Source organism: Scyliorhinus torazame, chromosome 27, assembly GCF_047496885.1.
Source record: "Scyliorhinus torazame isolate Kashiwa2021f chromosome 27, sScyTor2.1, whole genome shotgun sequence".
Taxonomy (NCBI): domain Eukaryota; kingdom Metazoa; phylum Chordata; class Chondrichthyes; order Carcharhiniformes; family Scyliorhinidae; genus Scyliorhinus; species Scyliorhinus torazame.
This window is the reverse complement of record NC_092733.1, coordinates 19,552,673-19,574,478: the sequence shown is the minus strand read 5'-3', so window position 1 is coordinate 19,574,478 and position 21,806 is coordinate 19,552,673. Positions and strand designations below refer to the sequence as shown.

The window sequence follows — 21,806 nt, the reverse complement described above, 5'->3', positions numbered from 1 at the left end:
ACACTGGGGACAGGTAGAACCTCGGCATGTAATGATGCTTGCCGTTTGCGTACCGGGATCCCACACGTAGCCTGATGCAGCCACACACAAAACTGGCCATCAGGATGAGGACAACGTTGGGTATGTTTCTCCCTTGTTGCTCTTTTTAACCTTAGTCTATTTGCTCTGTTTAGGTCACCTTTGCTCATGAGTCGCCAGGTATCTTTATGATACCGCCACGTGGTTCAAGTTCAGGTTATGATTAATAACACAGCACACCACTTAGTAAGGATTAAAACAACGGTCATTTATTATATACAACAAGCAATATTAATACCCTAATACTACTTTCTATATAATAAACCTATCACTACTGGCCAATACTTAACTTAGGAAGAGCCCACCAGGTCAGGGAAACGAATGGCTTGTCCAATCAGATCTGGCCCCCGGGATTCAAAAGGCTGCTACAGGTCGGTGGCTAGGTGTCTCTACCGGATAGCGATCGCTGGATTCAAACTTACTGTTGCCGGTTGCTGTTCTTGCGAAGGTCTCGAGCAGGCGAAGAGGAGAGAGAGAGAGATCTGAACTTGGACCTTCACTTTTATAGGGCCCAGGGGCTTCCCGCCTCCCGGGGCGGCCCTCGACCCTGAGTCCCAAGTGATTGGATTCTGTCCCCAGTCTCTGGGGTCGATGTGTCCAATGGTGAGGCGATTCCTTGATCGGGGAGTGGTCGCTCACCTGTCTTTGTTTCGGCCACTGCAGGCGCCGACATGTCTGGCCCGGTATTCAATTGCTAATATGTTGCAATTGTTCCCGGGGATAGCCGATTTAACTGTGGATGTCTGAGTAGATTAGGTGTAAACAGTCCTGAATGCAACTGCGGATACCTGGGTTGATGGGCTGTTGATAGCCCTGAGTATCGATCTGGGCTACGTTCCCAGAGCTGAATATGCAAACCTGTCTGCAGCTGCCTGCTTGTGTCTTCTTGGCTGCTTTTCCCAGCAGTCTTTCGGGTTAGCCGTTTTAAACTGGGTTTTGGCCAGATTAATCGGAACGCAGCCATTTTACATGGCTACACCCTCCTTTATCCAGAGATTTGTACAAGGTGTCCCTTCGGACACGGTCCATCTTGGATCTCCAGATGAACTTGAAGATGGTCCGGGTGACTGCTGGGGCGCAGGATCGGGGTGTGGGCCGGACCTGTGCCACATACAGCAACCCCGAGAGTACCTCACACCTGATGACCAGGTTTCTGCTCACAGTGGAGAGGAGGTGTTGCTAGGGAGCCCCCAGAACCAACATCCAGAGAAGATATAGTACCACAAATCAACACCAGCTGCGTACATGTAATTGCCATATTCAATCTTAGCGAAAACCACAGACAAATGTGAAGATTTTATGTTTTTCTTTGACATGTGTGTTTATTTTGAATATTATGGGTCTGTAAATTAGTTCTGAACACAGTGACGTGTATAACTCGTACTTCCTAAATCAGTCAACAGCAAGGAAATATATGGTCAAGCCACATAAATGTGGCGACTTCCATATCGTCCCTTCCCTTAAGTAAGTGTTGGTGGCTATTTTCACCCATCCCATTTTATATAGAATTCGTAGCGTGGAATTTAGCACTAATAAGAACAAAGAAAAGAACAGCACAGGAACAGGTCCTTCGGCCCTCCAGGCCTGTGCCGACCATGCTGCCCGTCAAACCTAAAACCTTCTACAGTTCCGGGGTCCGTATCCCTCTAACCCCGTCCTATTCATGTATTTGTCAAGGCGTCACTATCATATCAAATCATGCTCTACTCCAGTCTCCTCCCACCCTACTTGATCTTATGCCTTTAGACATAAACCTGATTATTTTTTCCTCCTTTGCTGATTACTCACCCCCCCCCCCGCACCCCCCCCCCCCCCCCCATACCTCCACGCTATTCACCTCAACCACACGAAGATCCATGTTCTCCTCACCTATCTGTTTTCAAAGGTTTTTCCTGAATTCCGTATCATGAGTAAGAGTTTTAAATGTGGACGGCCTGCAGTTTCGGACACACCATATTGGAACAAGGAGCAAATTGTCTTCCCCACTCCGGGTAGGTATCTGTCCACCATCATCATTTTCCCGGCCCAGGCCCGGGAGATCTGGGGCTGGATTCTCCGCCAGCCGGTTGCTCCACTTTGCCGGCAGCCCGGGGGTTTCCCGACGGCGTAGGGCTGCCTCACAATGGGAAACCCCATTGACTGGCCGGCGTAACGGAGCATCCCGCCGACGGGGTGAAACGGAAATGTGGCGCGACAGGACGGAGAATCCAGCTCCTGCTTTCCCATCACTTCTGCGCGTAGGTACTGAAAAATCATTTCTTGGTCGGTCAGCCCAGTATCTGAAGATGTAGGTTATGGAATAACCTTTCCCCGCGGATTACTTGTTAATCCTGCTATTCAGTCGCTCTGTTACCTGCCCCTTGAAAGGTTCTTTTTTTACTGTTTTTATTTTATTTTTCCTGTATGTATTTATTTATTTTTAATAAATTTAGACTAACCGACTCTTTTTTTCCAATTAAGGGGCAATTTAGCGTGGCCAATCCACCTACCCTGCACATCTTTTTGGGTTGTGGGGGTGAGACCCACGCAGACATGGGGAGAATGTGCAAACTCCACACAGACAGTGACCCAGAGCCGGGATCGAACCTTACGGATATTTTACCTTTTTATAATAATGGTCTTCAAAAAGAGGAATATGAATCATTCAAACTCATGAATCTATGAACATACTTCTACAGTAAACAATACACAGCAAGCTCTTAGTGTTTTCATTGTAATGTTTGTATCATGATCACAACATTTATTTTGACCTTTTCGGATAATCTGCGCCCTTTTTGTGCGATATTTTCATACTCATCTCACTGAGATCTGTTTGTTTCAGTGTAATGTCAGTGTGACCTTATCCATGTACATAATCATTTGCACCCATTTCATCCAAGTTCCATTGTATTATTTTCTTTTTTTTAAAAATAGTTTTATTAGGATTTTAGCACTTTCTTTCAACAAAGTTTGCAAGAATACCATTACACATCATAGCAGGAGTATTTGTTTTGCGCTGGACGGCTGACAGGTTTCGAGCAGACCAAGAACGACTTTCAGAGAGTTGATAGTCTTCCAGTAATAGCTGATGTCTGTCTCGGTGTGCATCACTGGGGGCAGCACGGTGGCACAGTGCTAGCACTGCAGTCTCACGGCACCGAGGTCCCAGGTTCGTTCCCGGCTCTGGGATACTGTCCGTGTGGAGTTTGCACATTCTCCCCGTGTTTGCGTGGGTTTCGCTCCCGCAACCCAAAGATGTGCAAGGTAGGTGGATTGAACACGCTAAATTGCCCCTTAATTGGAAAAAATGAATTGGGTACTCTAAATTTACAAGAGCAGCACGTAGCATAGTGGTTAGCACAACTGCTTCACAGCTCCAGGGTCCCAGATTCGATTCCCGGCTTGGGTCACTGTCTGTGCGGCGTCTGCATGTTCTCCCCGATGTGTGCATGGGTTTCCTCCGGGTGCTCCGGTTTCCTCCCACAGTCCAAAAATGTGCAGGTTAGATGGATTGGCCATGATAAATTGCCCTTAATGTTCAAAATTGCCCTTAGTGTTGGGTGGGGTTGCTGGGTTATGGGGATGGGGTGGAGGGGTGGGCTTGGGTGGGGTGCTCTTTCCAAGAGCCGGTGCAGACTCGATGGGCCGAATGGCCTCCTTCTGCACTGTAAATTCTTTGAAATCCCCAATTGCCCTTGAACCCAGGGTCTCGCTCGGCCATTTCCGAGGGGCAGTTAAGAGTCAAACACATTGTGACATTATGGAGAGCAGGCTGTCGAGTATATATAGGGTTAATGTACTATCATAATTGACCACTAGATGGAGCTAGATGCAGAACTATATAAAGCACTGACTCTCAGGCTTCTGGGAGAGAGTGCAGAGGAGAGGTCTAGAGAGTGCAGAGTACAGTTATAGATAGAGTGTAGAGACTAGTGATAGTAGATTGTAGATTACTAGATTATTGCTTGCTATAGGAGGAAGTGGTCGAGCTTTAATAAGTAGTGTAATAAATGTCAGCTTTGTTATTGAACTTAACTTCTGTGGTCTTTGCAAACACTACAACATTCATCCTGAGAATAAGAATCACAAAGAACACCACTCACATTGCTGCGTGTCGGCCAGACCGGGTAAGGACGGCAGATTTCCTTCCCCGATTGGGGCGTTGGTGAACGATTGTACGGATAATCGACAAAGGGCTCATGGTCATCATTCAACTTTTAATTCCAGATTTTGTATTGAATTCAAACTCAGCAGCAACTGTGGGGGAGGGAAACAGGATAAAGTTTGGAATCAGCAGGAATCTGCTTTCGTTGCTTGTGAATGTCAACATTCACGTTTTGCTGAAACATAAAACCAGGCAGAATTAGTTAAACCAGTAGTTATAAAGGACTTGGGTAAAATATCCAGCCTTCACAAAGTTCAGCTGCTGCAAAGTGTCTGCAAAATGCACATTTCATATATATACAAAACTAGCAGACACTACTTTAAGATTCCAGTGCTCTGAACTCAAGGAATAATACTCCATTTGCTAGTAAGTTAATAGTGATTTGTTCAATTAAATCTATTCTTCTAGTTCTCAATGGATGTAATGTAGGCCATTTTACAGAGTGCACTGAATTATTGAGTTGCGGTTGATAAGGATAGGGAAAGCGACTCCAGGGTATATTCTGGCAGAAACATCTCTCTCCTATCATCAAGTTGCAGAATTCAGCAATTTTCTCTCCAGATGCTATCTCTTTACAATGAGAGCTGAAGGGACAAGGCTGTCTCATCTGTCACCGTGCTTGTCACCCAGGTCTCACCCACATCGATGACATTCAAAGAAGGACCGGATTAGCGAAAACAGAACATTGGATTTGATCTAAAAATGGAATCTTTTTATTTAAGTTTGCCTTGTCAATTAAAGGTTGCCAGTGCTGAAGAAGTGGGGCTAATGTAATTTTGTGCAGTTCCTTGATATTCTTCTAATATGTAACTCTCGGGTTTTTTTTGTAAAAAATATACTTTAGTCATAAAATCATGGAATCTCTACAGTGCTTATGGAGGCAATTCAGCCCATCGAGTCTGCACCGAACTTCTGAAAGAGCATTTTTCCCAGGCCCATACCCCCACCCTATCCCCGTAACCCTAATCTTTTTGTACACTAAGGAGCAATTTAACATGGCCAACCACCTGGGCTGCACATCTTTGGGAGGAAACCGGAGCCCCCGGAGGAAACCCCTCGCAAACACGGGGAGAACGTGCAAACTCCACACAGACAGTGACCACAAGTATTGAACTCGGGTCCCCGGGGCTGCGAGGTAGCGGTGCTAACCACTGTGCCGCCGTACCGGGCCAAAACATCTGCAAGAATATTGCAAACATTTCAAAATGGCCGTCACAGAAAGTGCAATAATATTCAATTTTTCTACATTGATCCAGCTGCAGTCTGAGGTACTTCAATGCAATCAAAAGGACATTGCAGACACTTCAACATGGCCGTCACAGGAAGTGCAATGAATATTTGTAGTAAAGGAAGGATTGCGGCCACCAGTTAGTGGGCGGGATTCACCGCCCGCCCCCCTCAGCCACATGTTTCTCAGTGGGGCGCCGTTCGCTGGCAACGGGATCCCCTGCTCCCGCTGCTTGCCGATTTCCCAGCGAAGCCACCCCGCGCCCTGGAATCCCGTGGGGGGGGGCGGGGGCTGCCGGTTGCATTTAGAATCCCAACGGCCGGAGAATTCTGGCCAATATGCATAACAAATTATAATGGTTTATTTACAAATGGTATTTACACAGTCCTTAATGATAAAGGGGGGTATGGTGGCGCAGTGGTTAGCACTGCTGCCTCACGGCACCGAGGGCCCGGGTTCGATCCCGGCCCCGGGTCACTGTCCGTGTGGAGTTTCCGGGACTCGAACCCGGAGCTTCCGGCTCGGAAGCAGCAATATTAGCCACGGTGTCACAAGATCTCCTACTCTTGTAGGCATGAATGCTGGTGCAACAGAACATGTTCTGTCCCGGAAAGCACACCGTAGAAAACCTGTGCCTCTCACTGTTATGCAATGTAACTTCAGAAATGATTTCAAACGAAAGATTAGTATTTACTGAGTTTTTTTTCAATTTTGTTTTTTTTCCTTGGTCTTGAAGCTTTGTGCAACTAAGTACTGGTGATTCTCGGTCCATTCTCCAGACACTGACTCCGGGTCCCTTCTTGGTTCCCCCTAAGGTTGAACCAGACCATTCTTGGTAATGAGCTGGGATTCTGACCTCACACTTTCTCCGTCACCAAAACCATCGACCTACGCCTCTTGAGCATTGCCTAATGTTTGCCCATCACCCTAAAGGGGATGATAAGAGTTAACCACATTGCTGTGGGTCAGACCAGGTCAGGACATTCGTCAACCAGAAGCCGTTTTACGACAATGGTTTCATGGATATCGTCGGACTTCTAATTCCAGATTTGTCACTGAATTCAACCTGAGGATCACCTCACCTCAGGTAACGTTGAGAAGGTGGGGCCTTCCTGAATAACCTCAGCCGGTATGGGAATTGAACCTGCGCTGTTTGCTTTGCTCTGCATCACGAACCAGCCATCTAGCCAACTGAGCTAAACCGGCTCCCATCTACTGTCTTACACAAAGTCCTGTTCACCCACCACCTTCGTGGTCACTGACCTATATGGGCTCACTGTTCTGATGCCTCCAGTTAACAAATTCTCACCCTTGATTTCAAATTCCTCCATCTCGTCTCCCGATCCTAACTCTTTAGCCAGTTCGTTCTCCACGACCTGCCGAGATTTCCATGCGTTTCCAATTCTTGGAATATCCTCAATTTTAATTGCTCTGCCGTTGGAGGCCTTGCCTTCAGCTGCTCGGCCCTAAGCTACAGAGCTCCTTCCTAATCCTCTCTACCTCTCGTTCCTTCTTTCAGACCGACCTTGAAAACCACCTCGTTGACCAAGCCTTCTGTTCTGATACCTCGCCATGGCACCCGGCGCAACATTTTTCTCAGTAAACACCCCTGCGAAGCGTTTTGGCACATTTTGAAACCTTGAAAGGTGCGAGGTAAATGCAAACTTTTGTTGTTACATATGTCCTTTCACAACATCAGGACCCTTCCACACACCTCGTAGCCAAGGGATTGCCATGTTGGCTGAGATCAGCTGAAAACACAAACTGGGAATCAATATTGGCACCATCCTAGTCTATGTTGTTCAAATGCTAACTATATATACCCACTAAATCACCAGGGGAACTCACTCATAATTAATAACGTGTAATCTATAATTGCATTTGATAATTAGGAAAGCTAATAGAATGTTATGCTTATTGTGAGGGGAATTGATTACAAAAGTAGGGAGGTTATGCTTTAGTTGTACAGGGCATTGATGAGATCACATCTGGAGTATTGTGTACAGCATTGGTCTCCTTAGTTAAGGAAAGATATAAATGTGTTGGAAGCAGTCCAGAGAAGGGGCCTACTCCTGCCCCTAATTCGTATGTTATTGCTTGTGGCGCAGTAGGGAGCGTTCGTACCTCTGAGTTCAAGTCCCACCCGCGTAGATCCCGGCCCCGACCCCAGCATTTGTTAGGATGCCGAACATGAACCCGAAACACTTTTTTCTCAATTTGTAAAACTGTGAGGAAAGGATACTTCGCCCCAGAAGTGATGGCTCTGACCAATACGGATCTTTTATGTTGAAACAAACGTCATTATTAACGCAGGATTAACATCACGTAAAATAGCTTTTCAATTAACAATTAAACAATTCTTAAAATAAAAGGAAACACTTTTAACTACTAACTTATACCTTCCCCCATCTCCAATTAAGCAAAGCACATTACAGGTCAAAAAACACTTATAAATAAAGTTAACACAAACTTGCTGTACTATTGTGTAGAAATTTCTTGTGGCGATTTTCTTGGAGGGATTTATTGGCGAGAGGCATCTTTTCAGGCACAACCTGAAAATCCTTGTGCCTTTGCCGCACTCAAGGAATCCTACAGCTAACCTGCTTGCTGCAGACCTGGCTCCTCCCATTAATGACATCATCTTGATCCCACTCAGATGTCCCATGACTGGCTTACCTAAGAATAAACACAATATCTAAAATTATCCCCCCCCCCCCTCCCCCCCCCCCCCCCCCCCGCCAACCCCAGGGAACCATCCAAAATGCACAATATTCCATTAGCACATATAGGTAAACAAATACATGGTTGGAATGAATGGTTATCCCACTTTTACGTCATTTTAGTTGCATTTTTTGCAAACTCACAGACTGGATACCTAAACCTAGATTCTTTAATAGTATTACTGCAACATATATGTAATACAATATGTCTAACAGTTTTATACATTCATCACGGACTTGATGGCCATGGAAGGTGCACCCACAATGTGGCCAAACAGGTTGAGTATCAGCTTGTAAAGCCTTCCAATGGCAGAAGGTAAGACAGGGCGAGTTTCCTCATCAACCATACTGAAATAAGCAAAGGCAAACCGCTGCAATACATTGCCACGCATAATCATATACCAATCCAAGGGAAATCTATGGTTGCCATAATTGTCAGCACCCTCTGAGGGCAGGGTGCCTGAATGAGGAGGAGGACATGTATGGAGAATAAATTTTAGTGTCCCTGTCCAAAACGAACACTAAAACCCCTCCAATGTCTATGCATTGGTTCATTAAACGGCACAGTGGTTAGCACGGCTGCCTCACGGCGCCAGGGACCCAGGTTCAATTCTGAACTTGGGTAACAGTCTGTGTGACGATTGTACGTTCTCCCCGTGTCTGCGTGGGTTTCCTCCGGGTGCTCCACTTTCCTCCCACAATCCAAACATGTGCAGGTTAGGTGGACTGGTCACGCTAAGTTGCCCCTTAGTGTCCAAAGGCTAGGTGGGGTGAGGGGGATGGGAGTGGGCCTGGGTGGGACGCTCTTTCAGAGGGCCGGTGCAGTCTTGATGGGCCAAATGGCCTCCTTCTGCACTGTAGGTATCCTATTATTCGAAATAAACAGCAGTATGGTTGCGATTAACCGTGTGAGTGGAGGCTTTTCAATCATACCAGAGGATCTCCAATGACGGGGCCCCTGGAACATTCTAAACATTTCCCTCAGGGTGTATTTGTGATGTTATTTGTGGGTGGAGCTGGGCTGTGGCTGTCAGGTGAGAGGGGGTTTAGTGTTTTGATTTCATTTTCAGTTGGTTCGTTTGGACTGCAGAATAAGTAGCACTGTGTTAAGGTCCAGGAAGTTTCCCTATTTTCTCTTGTTTTATTTTAAAGCTGTTCCAGGGAACTGAAAACACATTGGGTGTGGCAATCTGCCTTGGTAACCTTAAAGCTAGAGTTACTTTCCTGAAGGAGTTCTGAGTCTGCTGGTTGGACACAGGACCAGAATCTTAGGGATAAGACCAGTCTCATTCAAGTGAGGTTGCAGTGTGCTGGGCCACGCCCTTGAAAGGGGTTTTGGTTTATTGGATTTTGTTATTGAATTGGAACAGCTAAGGGGGGATTCATTAAGATTTATAGACATAGATCACTGTAGCTGTTGTGCTTTTTTCATGTTTGTAATTGAGAACAACTTCTTGCTAACTGTTTTATATACGTTAACTACATTCTTATAATAAACTTTCTTTTGATAAAAGTGCCCAGGAAGTCTGATGAATTACCACCTGAAGTGAAGACTCTTAGCCAAATTCAACAGAAAAGTTATAGATCAGATGAGCTTCAGAATACACTTTGGAGTTTCCATGTCCTGGCCCAGGACAATACCCATGTTGAATGTTTAAATGAGAAAATTCTTCGATATATAAGCAACAAAATAATTATGGGCAGCACAGTGGTGCAGTTGTTAGCATGGCTGCCTCACGGCGCCGAGGTCCCAGGTTCGATCATGGCTCTGGGTCACTGTCCGTGTGGAGTTTGCACATTCTCCCCGTGTTTGCGTGGGTTTCGCCCCCACAACCCAAAGATGTGTAGGCTCGGTGGATTGGCCACGCTAAATTGCCCCTCTATTGGAAAAAAATAATTGGGTACTCTTTAAAAAAAAACATAATTACAGGTATTCAAATAGATTGGTTCATTACCTTTCATGAATGATTAGAAACCTGCCCGCCTTTCATTTGATTGACAGAATGTGGCAACAGGAACACTATTTATCAAGTTGTAATGAAAATGGCGCCAGTATTGTTTGGCGGTGAGGTCTATTGCTGAAGCCTTGATGTTTCTGCAAGGCCCAATGACTCTGGGACATTTCTACCGCCTTGGACATTCTGAGCACACACACACTGTTTAACGTTTTTCCCTGCCTCAAAAATATGAAGGCCACGCATACGATTCTTGAATTGATTTCCCGTCACGTTTTCAGCTTCGTACAGAGCAACTTTGTTTGACTCACAGATTTGCGCCCCAGGCCAGAGGACGTCGTCACCCACAAAGAGCTGACGGCCACATCACATTCGGATGGGATGCATGGCCCTTTCCCTTCGATTAACACAGAGACGGAAAATCCAGATGAAGAGAATTAACAGGTTGCCCACAGTGTTCAACAGCATCAATACACTCTGTCCATAACTATATCTATTTATTTAGAGCTTTGATGGAGAGAATGCTTCAAGGTCCTTCAGAGAGAGCGTGAGGGGCAATGCTTCATCGGTCATAACGTGAGTTAATTTAGATATGTGCTGAATCCATTCAATTCATGGCAAAATATGACAACGTTGCCTTGGTTGAGTTTGAATCTTTCCCATTGAAAAATGAGTAACTGTTTTCTGCAATATTTATGCTCAACCTTTATAAAATGGCGGTTAAGCTTCATCTGGGGCCTGGTGTCCAATTCTGGGCTCCACCCTTTAGAGGGCAAAGTAGATGGGGTTAATCAGAATGGTACCAGGGATAAGACCATAAGGCGTGCGAGCAGAAGTAGGCCATTCGGCCCCTCGAGCCTGCTCTGCCATTCATGACTGTTCTCATTGATGAGATGGTGGGAGGGAGGGGAGAATTTTTTTTTTTAATGGGGCGGCACGGTGGCACAGTGGTTAGCACTGCTCCCTCACAGCGCCAGGAACCCGGGTTCAATTCCGGCCTTGGGTGGAGTTTGCACGTTCTCCCCCATGACTGCGTGGGTTTCCTCCGGGTGCTCCGGTTTCCTCCCACAGTCCAAGGATGCGCAGGCCAGGTGAATATTACCCAAAGGTTAGGTGGGGCTTCGGGGATAGGGGCGGGGGTTTGGGCCTTGGTAGGGTACTCTATCGGAACAAGGGGCGGTGCAGACCCGATGGGCTGAATGGCCTCCTTCTATACTGCAGGGATTCTATGATTTCTATGATGGATCTCGAGAGGTGTCGAAGAACGGCAATACCGGGGCTGTGATGAGCTTAATCTTGAGCTCCTCCCATTCCTTCTGGTGTGCGGGCAGCCACTGGAACTCTGTGGTCTTCTTCACTAAGTGGCGAAGAGCAGTTGTGTGGGAGGCAAGGTTGGGAATAAACTTCCCCAGGAAATTGACCATCCCGAGAAAGCGTAGCACTGCCTTCTTGTCTGCCGGCTGCGGCATGGCTGTTGGTGTCCATGGCGCAGGATGGCGGATTCCTGAAGATGTGTAGGTAGGTCTCACAGTTGCTGGGTTCCAAACCTGGTACTATGTCGTGTTGGGTGTTCCGCTATACAGACGAACCAACACGGTTGCAGATGGTACAACTCTGTTTTATTACTATCAATAACAACATCTGTAAACTTGTTACTGTGGTTTGTTCATTACCCTTTAACCTGTGGCCCCAGCCCTTACACTATCTTAGAGAGGCACTCAGCACATGGTGTATGTCTGAATGGCTTGCTGTGAGCTCTGTGCCCTGAGCTGTCTCCTGCTGGAATGAGCGGGAACTGTGGTGTTCCCCGTTTTATAGTGCGTGTGCTCTTGCTTGTGATTGGCTGTGCTGTTGCGTGTGTGTTGATTGGTCCGTTGATCTGTCCATCAGTGTGTATGTGTGTTTGCACCATGATGTTTATCTGAATATCATGACACTCGGCAGCTGTCTGGTTCTCTGGTAATTAAAGCCTTTGTATTATCAAACTCCTCTCCTGAGTCGTAATTGAGGGTATCTCACTTTGTCAAAAGCACCAGCTGCCAGTGGTGAGGTTGTTAAAATGCAGATCCCCATCTTGGATGGTGAAAAAGTTGCCAAGCTGAGCTTCATTACCATCCTCTGTAGCCATGTAAAATGGCTGCGTTCCGATTAATCTGGCCAAAACCCAGTTTAAAATAGCTAACCCGAAAGATTGCTGGGAAAAGCAGCCAAAAAAAGACACAAGCAGGCAGCTGCAGACAGGTTTGCATATTCGGCTCTGGGAAGGTAGCCCAGATCGATACTCAGGGCTATCAACAGCCCATCAACCCAGGTATCCGCAGTTGCATTCAGGACTGTTTACACCTAATCTACTCAGACAACCACAGTTAAATCGGCTATCCCCGGAAACAATTGCAACATATTAGCAATTGAATACCGGGCCAGACATGTCGGCGCCTGCAGTGGCCGAAACAAAGACAGGTGAGCGACCACTCCCCGATCAAGGAATCGCCTCACCATTGGACACATCAACCCCAGAGACTGGGGACAGAATCCAATCACTTGGGACTCAGGGTCAAGGGCCGCCCCGGGAGGCGGGAAGCCCCTGGGCCCTATAAACGTAAAGGTCCAAGTTCAGATCTCGCTCTCTCTCATCTTCGCCTGCTCGAGACCTTCGCAAGACCAGCCACCGGCCACTGTAAGTGTGAATCCAACGATCGCTATCCGGTAGAGACACCTAGCCACCGACCTGTAGCAGCCTTTTGAATCCCGCGGGCCAGATCTGATTGGACAATCCATTCGTTTCCCTGACCTGGTGGGCTCTTCCTAAGTTAAGTATTGACCAGTAGTGATATGTTTGTTATATAGAAAGTAGTATTAGGGTATTAATATTGCTTGTTGTATATAATAAATGACCGTTGTTTTAATCCTTACTAAGCGGTGTGCTGTGTTATTAATCATAACCTGAACTTGAACCACGTGGCGGTATCATAAAGATACCTGGCGACTCATGAGCAAAGGTGACCGAAACAGAGCAAATAGACTAAAGCTAGAAAGAGCAACACCTCTACATTGAAAGTCTCACTAAATCTCTTGAGAAATTCAGCCCCAGTTGAGATGATAAAAGAAAAGAGAGACTTGCATTTCCAGAGTGCTGTTCACAATCCCGGGATGTCTGAAAGTCCTTCACAGTCGCTGAAGTACATTCGGAATGTCGTCGCCATTGTAATGTCAGCTGCGGGCGTTCCCATGGGTGGGGGTGCGCTCCCAACGGGAAAAGAGACTCCCGGTGGCCGGCAAATTCCGGTGTTGGCAGTGGCCAGAATCCCGACCCTACACCGACCCTGCAAAAAGAGGGTCCCACTCCCCCGCCCTATCCCCGTTAACCCCACCTAACCTTTTGGACATTAGGGGCCAATTTAGCGTGGCCAATTCACCTACCCTACACATCTTTCGGACTGTGGGAGGAAACCGGAGCACCCGGAGGAAACCCACGCAGACACGGGGAGAACGTGCAAACTCCACACAGTCAGTGACCCAGCGGGGAATCGAACCCGGGACCCTGGCGCTGTGAGGCAGCGGTGCTAACCACTGGGCCGCTGTGCCATCAGTCTTTCCGATGTTGAGTGAGGGACAGATATTGGACAGGACAATGGAGAGAACCTGATCACCCTCACCTTTCTCAGAAAGAGTGCTGCGGGATCTTTCACATCCACCCGAGCAGACAGATGGGGACTGAGCTCCACGACGAGAAGACATCAGCTCCAACGGAGCACATTGCTTCACAATAGGACCCACAGCAATATCGGTCCCTCAAAACCAATCGCGGGGTGACCAAATATGTTCCGTTGCCAAGAGCATCAATTGAATCATAGCTCTCTCACGCGATGTTTTTGTGAAAAATAACTGACTGAGGTGTAACTGTTGCCGTGGTTACTGTAGCCAGCCAGGCTCATTCAGCTTATTTCACTCCAGGATATCTTAATCACTGGCAAGAGTTGGCCTTTATCCTACCAAACCCGCAATCTCACAGTGAGAAGGCACTGTGCAAAACTCAATCGATACGATTATGTTTTCTCAGCTTGTTTTTGTCTGTCGCTCTGTGGCACTACATTGGACGCATAAAACAGGGACTGTTCAGTAGACATGGATGCACGCAACGGTGTAGCTAAAGACAGACAAAGCATATTTTAACTCCAGCACAACCACTGCCTGGGGTATTGCCACTAAATGTTTCTGCCTCTGTACCGAGCCTGTACATTTGGTGAAGAACAAAATTTGTAATTATTCAATTCTACTGTTAAAGCATGAGAACTAGGAGCTCTACAGTCCCTCAAGACAACTCTGCCATTCAATACATTTATGCCTGACCTTCGCCCTCAACCCCACTGTCCAGCTCTATCTTATTAACCTGTGATCCCGTCTTGCTCAGCCTGAAAAGCACATTCATCGGCAACACTCTGAGGTACATCATTCTCATCGTGCAAATTCTCCCAAATGTGTTCCGTAATCACGATTTGTACCAGGGAGGGAAGACGCGTTTTGACCGCCTTACCTGGGCCCCGCACTGCCACCCTGACTGATCACCTGGGCCCCGCACTGTCACTGACTGATCACCTGGGCCCCGCACTGTCACTGACTGATCACCTGGGCCCCGCACTGTCACCCTGACTGATCACCTGGGCCCCGCACTGTCACTGACTGATCACCTGGGCTCCGCACTGTCACTGACTGATCACCTGGGCCCTGCACTGTCACTGACTGATCACCTGGGCCCCGCACTGTCACTGACTGATCACCTGGGCCCCGCACTGTCACTGACTGATCACCTGGGACCCGCACTATCATTGACTGATCACCTGGGCCCTGCACTGTCACTGACTGATCACCTGGGCCCCGCACTGTCACTGACTGATCACCTGGGCCCCGCACTGTCACTGACTGATCACCTGGGCCCCGCACAATCACCCTGACTGATCACCTGGGCCCAACACTGTCACTGACTGATCACCTGGGCCCCGCACTGTCACCCTGACTGATCACCTGGGCCCCGCACTGTCACTGACTGATCACCTGGGCCCCGCACTGTCACCCTGACTGATCACCTGGGCCCCGCACTGTCACTGACTGATCACCTGGGCCCCGCACTGTCACTGACTGATCACCTGGGCCCCGCACTGTCACCCTGACTGATCACCTGGGCCCCGCACTGTCACTGACTGATCACCTGGGACCCGCACTATCATTGACTGATCACCTGGGCCCTGCACTGTCACTGACTGATCACCTGGGCCCCGCACTGTCACTGACTGATCACCTGGGCCCCGCACAATCACCCTGACTGATCACCTGGGCCCAACACTGTCACTGACTGATCACCTGGGCCCCGCACTGTCACCCTGACTGATCACCTGGGCCCCGCACTGTCACTGACTGATCACCTGGGCCCCGCACTGTCACTGACTGATCACCTGGGCCCCGCACTGTCACTGACTGATCACCTGGGCCGTGCACTGTTACCCTGACTGATCACCTGGGCCCCGCACTGTCACCCTGACTGATCACCTGGGCCCCGCACTGTCACTGACTGATCACCTGGGCCCCTCACTGTCATTGACTGATCACCTGGGCCCCGCACTGTCACTGACTGATCACCTGGGCCCCTCACTGTCATTGACTGATCACCTGGGCCCCGCACTGTCACTGACTGATCACCTGGGCCCCACACTGTCACTGACTGATCACCTGGGCCCAGCACTGTTACTGACTGATCACCTGGGCCCCGCACTATCACTGACTGATCACCTGGGCCCCGCACTATCACCCTGACTGATCACCTGGGCCCAACACTGTCACTGACTGATCACCTGGGCCCCGCACTGTCACCCTGACTGATCACCTGGGCCCCGCACTGTCACTGACTGATCACCTGGGCCCCGCACTGTCACTGACTGATCACCTGGGCCCCGCACTGTCACTGACTGATCACCTGGGCCGTGCACTGTCACCCTGACTGATCACCTGGGCCCCGCACTGTCACCCTGACTGATCACCTGGGCCCCGCACTGTCACTGACTGATCACCTGGGCCCCTCACTTTCATTGACTGATCACCTGGGCCCCGCACTGTCACCCTGACTGATCACCTGGGCCCCGCACTGTCACTGACTGATCACCTGGGCCCCGCACTGTCACTGACTGATCACCTGGGCCCCACACTGTCACTGACTGATCACCTGGGCCCAGCACTGTTACTGACTGATCACCTGGGCCCCGCACTATCACTGACTGATCACCTGGGCCCCGCACTATCACCCTGACTGATCACCTGGGCCCAACACTGTCACTGACTGATCACCTGGGCCCCGCACTGTCACCCTGACTGATCACCTGGGCCCCGCACTGTCACTGACTGATCACCTGGGCCCCGCACTGTCACTGACTGATCACCTGGGCCCCGCACTGTCACTGACTGATCACCTGGGCCGTGCACTGTCACCCTGACTGATCACCTGGGCCCCGCACTGTCACCCTGACTGATCACCTGGGCCCCGCACTGTCACTGACTGATCACCTGGGCCCCTCACTTTCATTGACTGATCACCTGGGCCCCGCACTGTCACTGACTGATCACCTGGGCCCCTCACTGTCATTGACTGATCACCTGGGCCCCGCACTGTCACTGACTGATCACCTGGGCCCCACACTGTCACTGACTGATCACCTGGGCCCCGCACTATCACTGACTGATCACCTGGGCCCCGCACTATCACCCTGACTGATCACCTGGGCCCAACACTGTCACTGACTGATCACCTGGGCCCTGCACTGTCACCCTGACTGATCACCTGGGCCCCGCACTGTCACCCTGACTGATCACCTGGGCCCCGCACTGTCACTGACTGATCACCTGGGCCCCTCACTGTCATTGACTGATCACCTGGGCCCCGCACTGTCACTGACTGATCACCTGGGCCCCTCACTGTCATTGACTGATCACCTGGGCCCCGCACTGTCACTGACTGATCACCTGGGCCCCACACTGTCACTGACTGATCACCTGGGCCCAGCACTGTTACTGACTGATCACCTGGGCCCCGCACTATCACTGACTGATCACCTGGGCCCCGCACTATCACCCTGACTGATCACCTGGGCCCAGCACTGTTACTGACTGATCACCTGGGCCCCGCACTATCATTGACTAATCACCTGGGCCCCGCACTATCACCCTGACTGATCACCTGGGCCCAACACTGTCACTGACTGATCATCTGGGCCCCGCACTGTCACCCTGACTGATCACCTGGGCCCCGCACTGTCACTGACTGATCACCTGGGCCCCGCACTGTCACTGACTGATCACCTGGGCCCCGCACTGTCACTGACTGATCACCTGGGCCGTGTACTGTCACCCTGACTGATCACCTGGGCCCCGCACTGTCACCCTGACTGATCACCTGGGCCCCGCACTGTCACTGACTGATCACCTGGGCCCCTCACTTTCATTGACTGATCACCTGGGCCCCGCACTGTCACTGACTGATCACCTGGGCCCCTCACTGTCATTGACTGATCACCTGGGCCCCGCACTGTCACTGACTGATCACCTGGGCCCCACACTGTCACTGACTGATCACCTGGGCCCCGCACTATCACTGACTGATCACCTGGGCCACGCACTATCACCCTGACTGATCACCTGGGCCCAACACTATCACTGACTGATCACCTGGGCCCCGCACTGTCACCCTGACTGATCACCTGGGCCCCGCACTGTCACTGACTGATCACCTGGGCCCCGCACTGTCACTGACTGATCACCTGGGCCCCGCACTGTCACTGACTGATCACCTGGGCCGTGCACTGTCACCCTGACTGATCACCTGGGCCCCGTACTGTCACCCTGACTGATCACCTGGGCCCCGCACTGTCACTGACTGATCACCTGGGCCCCTCACTGTCATTGACTGATCACCTGGGCCCCGCACTGTCACTGACTGATCACCTGGGCCCCTCACTGTCATTGACTGATCACCTGGGCCCCTCACTGTCACTGACTGATCACCTGGGCCCCGCACTGTCACTGACTGATCACCTGGGCCTGCACTGTCACCCTGACTGATCACCTGGGCCCCGCACTGTCACTGACTGAGCACCTGGGCCCCGCACTGTCATCCTGACTGAGCACCTGGGCCCCGCACTGTCACTGACTGATCACCTGGGTCCCGCACTGTCACTGACTGATCACCTGGGCCCCGCACTGTCACCCTGACTGATCACCTGGGCCCTGCACTGTCACTGACTGATCACCTGGGCCCCGCACTGTCACCCTGACTGATCACCTGGGCCCCGCACTGTCACTGACTGATCACCTGGGCCCCGCACTGTCACTGACTGATCACCTGGGCCCCGCACTGTCACTGACTGATCACCTGGGCCGTGCACTGTCACCCTGACTGATCACCTGGGCCCCGCACTGTCACCCTGACTGATCACCTGGGCCCCGCACTGTCACTGACTGATCACCTGGGCCCCTCACTGTCATTGACTGATCACCTGGGCCCCGCACTGTCACTGACTGATCACCTGGGCCCCTCACTGTCATTGACTGATAACCTGGGCCCCGCACTGTCACTGACTGATCACCTGGGCCCCACACTGTCACTGACTGATCACCTGGGCCCAGCACTGTTACTGACTGATCACCTGGGCCCCGCACTATCACTGACTGATCACCTGGGCCCCGCACTATCACCCTGACTGATCACCTGGGCCCAACACTGTCACTGACTGATCACCTGGGCCCCGCACTGTCACCCTGACTGATCACCTGGGCCCCGCACTGTCACTGACTGATCACCTGGGCCCCGCACTGTCACTGACTGATCACCTGGGCCCCGCACTGTCACTGACTGATCACCTGGGCCGTGCACTGTCACCCTGACTGATCACCTGGGCCCCGCACTGTCACCCTGAATGATCACCTGGGCCCCGCACTGTCACTGACTGATCACCTGGGCCCCTCACTTTCATTGACTGATCACCTGGGCCCCGCACTGTCACTGACTGATCACCTGGGCCCCACACTGTCACTGACTGATCACCTGGGCCCCGCACTATCACTGACTGATCACCTGGGCCACGCACTATCACCCTGACTGATCACCTGGGCCCAACACTGTCACTGACTGATCACCTGGGCCCCACACTGTCACCCTGACTGATCACCTGGGCCCCGCACTGTCACCCTGACTGATCACCTGGGCCCCGCACTGTCACTGACTGATCACCTGGGCCCCTCACTGTCATTGACTGATCACCTGGGCCCCGCACTGTCACTGACTGATCACCTGGGCCCCTCACTGTCATTGACTGATCACCTGGGCCCCGCACTGTCACTGACTGATCACCTGGGCCCCACACTGTCACTGACTGATCACCTGGGCCCAGCACTGTTACTGACTGATCACCTGGGCCCCGCACTATCACTGACTGATCACCTGGGCCCAGCACTATCACCCTGACTGATCACCTGGGCCCAACACTGTCACTGACTGATCACCTGGGCCCCGCTCTGTCACCCTGACTGATCACCTGGGCCCCGCACTGTCACTGACTGATCACCTGGGCCCCGCACTGTCACTGACTGATCACCTGGGCCCCGCACTGTCACTGACTGATCACCTGGGCCGTGCACTGTCACCCTGACTGATCACCTGGGCCCCGCACTGTCACCCTGACTGATCACCTGGGCCCCGCACTGTCACTGACTGATCACCTGGGCCCCTCACTTTCATTGACTGATCACCTGGGCCCCGCACTGTCACCCTGACTGATCACCTGGGCCCCGCACTGTCACTGACTGATCACCTGGGCCCCGCACTGTCACTGACTGATCACCTGGGCCCAACACTGTCACTGACTGATCACCTGGGCCCAGCACTGTTACTGACTGATCACCTGGGCCCCGCACTACCACTGACTGATCACCTGGGCCCCGCACTATCACCCTGACTGATCACCTGGGCCCAACACTGTCACTGACTGATCACCTGGGCCCCGCACTGTCACCCTGACTGATCACCTGGGCCCCGCACTGTCACTGACTGATCACCTGGGCCCCGCACTGTCACTGACTGATCACCTGGGCCACGCACTGTCACTGACTGATCACCTGGGCCGTGCACTGTCACCCTGACTGATCACCTGGGCCCCGCACTGTCACCCTGACTGATCACCTGGGCCCCGCACTGTCACTGACTGATCACCTGGGCCCCTCACTTTCATTGACTGATCACCTGGGCCCCGCACTGTCACTGACTGATCACCTGGGCCCCTCACTGTCATTGACTGATCACCTGGGCCCCGCACTGTCACTGACTGATCACCTGGGCCCCACACTGTCACTGACTGATCACCTGGGCCCCGCACTATCACTGACTGATCACCTGGGCCCCGCACTATCACCCTGACTGATCACCTGGGCCCAACACTGTCACTGACTGATCACCTGGGCCCCGCACTGTCACCCTGACTGATCACCTGGGCCCCGCACTGTCACCCTGACTGATCACCTGGGCCCCGCACTGTCACTGACTGATCACCTGGGCCCCTCACTGTCATTGACTGATCACCTGGGCCCCGCACTGTCACTGACTGATCACCTGGGCCCCTCACTGTCATTGACTGATCACCTGGGCCCCGCACTGTCACTGACTGATCACCTGGGCCCCACACTGTCACTGACTGATCACCTGGGCCCAGCACTGTTACTGACTGATCACCTGGGCCCCGCACTATCACTGACTGATCACCTGGGCCCCGCACTATCACCCTGACTGATCACCTGGGCCCCGCACTGTCACTGACTGATCACCTGGGCCCCGCACTGTCACTGACTGATCACCTGGGCCCCGCACTGTCACTGACTGATCACCTGGGCCCCGCACTGTCACTGACTGATCACCTGGGACCCGCACTATCATTGACTGATCACCTGGGCCCTGCACTGTCACTGACTGATCACCTGGGCCCCGCACTGTCACTGACTGATCACCTGGGCCCCGCACTGTCACTGACTGATCACCTGGGCCCCGCACAATCACCCTGACTGATCACCTGGGCCCAACACTGTCACTGACTGATCACCTGGGCCCCGCACTGTCACCCTGACTGATCACCTGGGCCCCGCACTGTCACTGACTGATCACCTGGGCCCCGCACTGTCACCCTGACTGATCACCTGGGCCCCGCACTGTCACTGACTGATCACCTGGGCCCCGCACTGTCACTGACTGATCACCTGGGCCCCGCACTGTCACCCTGACTGATCACCTGGGCCCCGCACTGTCACTGACTGATCACCTGGGACCCGCACTATCATTGACTGATCACCTGGGCCCTGCACTGTCACTGACTGATCACCTGGGCCCCGCACTGTCACTGACTGATCACCTGGGCCCCGCACAATCACCCTGACTGATCACCTGGGCCCAACACTGTCACTGACTGATCACCTGGGCCCCGCACTGTCACCCTGACTGATCACCTGGGCCCCGCACTGTCACTGACTGATCACCTGGGCCCCGCACTGTCACTGACTGATCACCTGGGCCCCGCACTGTCACTGACTGATCACCTGGGCCGTGCACTGTTACCCTGACTGATCACCTGGGCCCCGCACTGTCACCCTGACTGATC

At 51.6% G+C, this 21,806-nt stretch overlaps 1 long non-coding RNA gene across 4 annotated transcripts in view; it reads left to right on the top strand.

Annotated features, from left to right (window-relative positions):
* Positions 1-21,806, top strand: part of LOC140403279 (uncharacterized) — a 77,238-nt gene that overhangs the window by 33,356 nt on the left and 22,076 nt on the right. For 2 of the 4 annotated variants that reach the window (XR_011938273.1, XR_011938275.1), the window contains exons 2-3: positions 6,970-7,103; positions 10,439-10,701. This is a non-coding gene — a long non-coding RNA (uncharacterized lncRNA). Of the gene's footprint in view, positions 1-3,692; positions 4,185-6,969; positions 7,104-10,438; positions 10,702-21,806 lie in introns of those variants that run through there. The other 2 variants (XR_011938274.1, XR_011938276.1) reach the window with 2 other exon arrangements.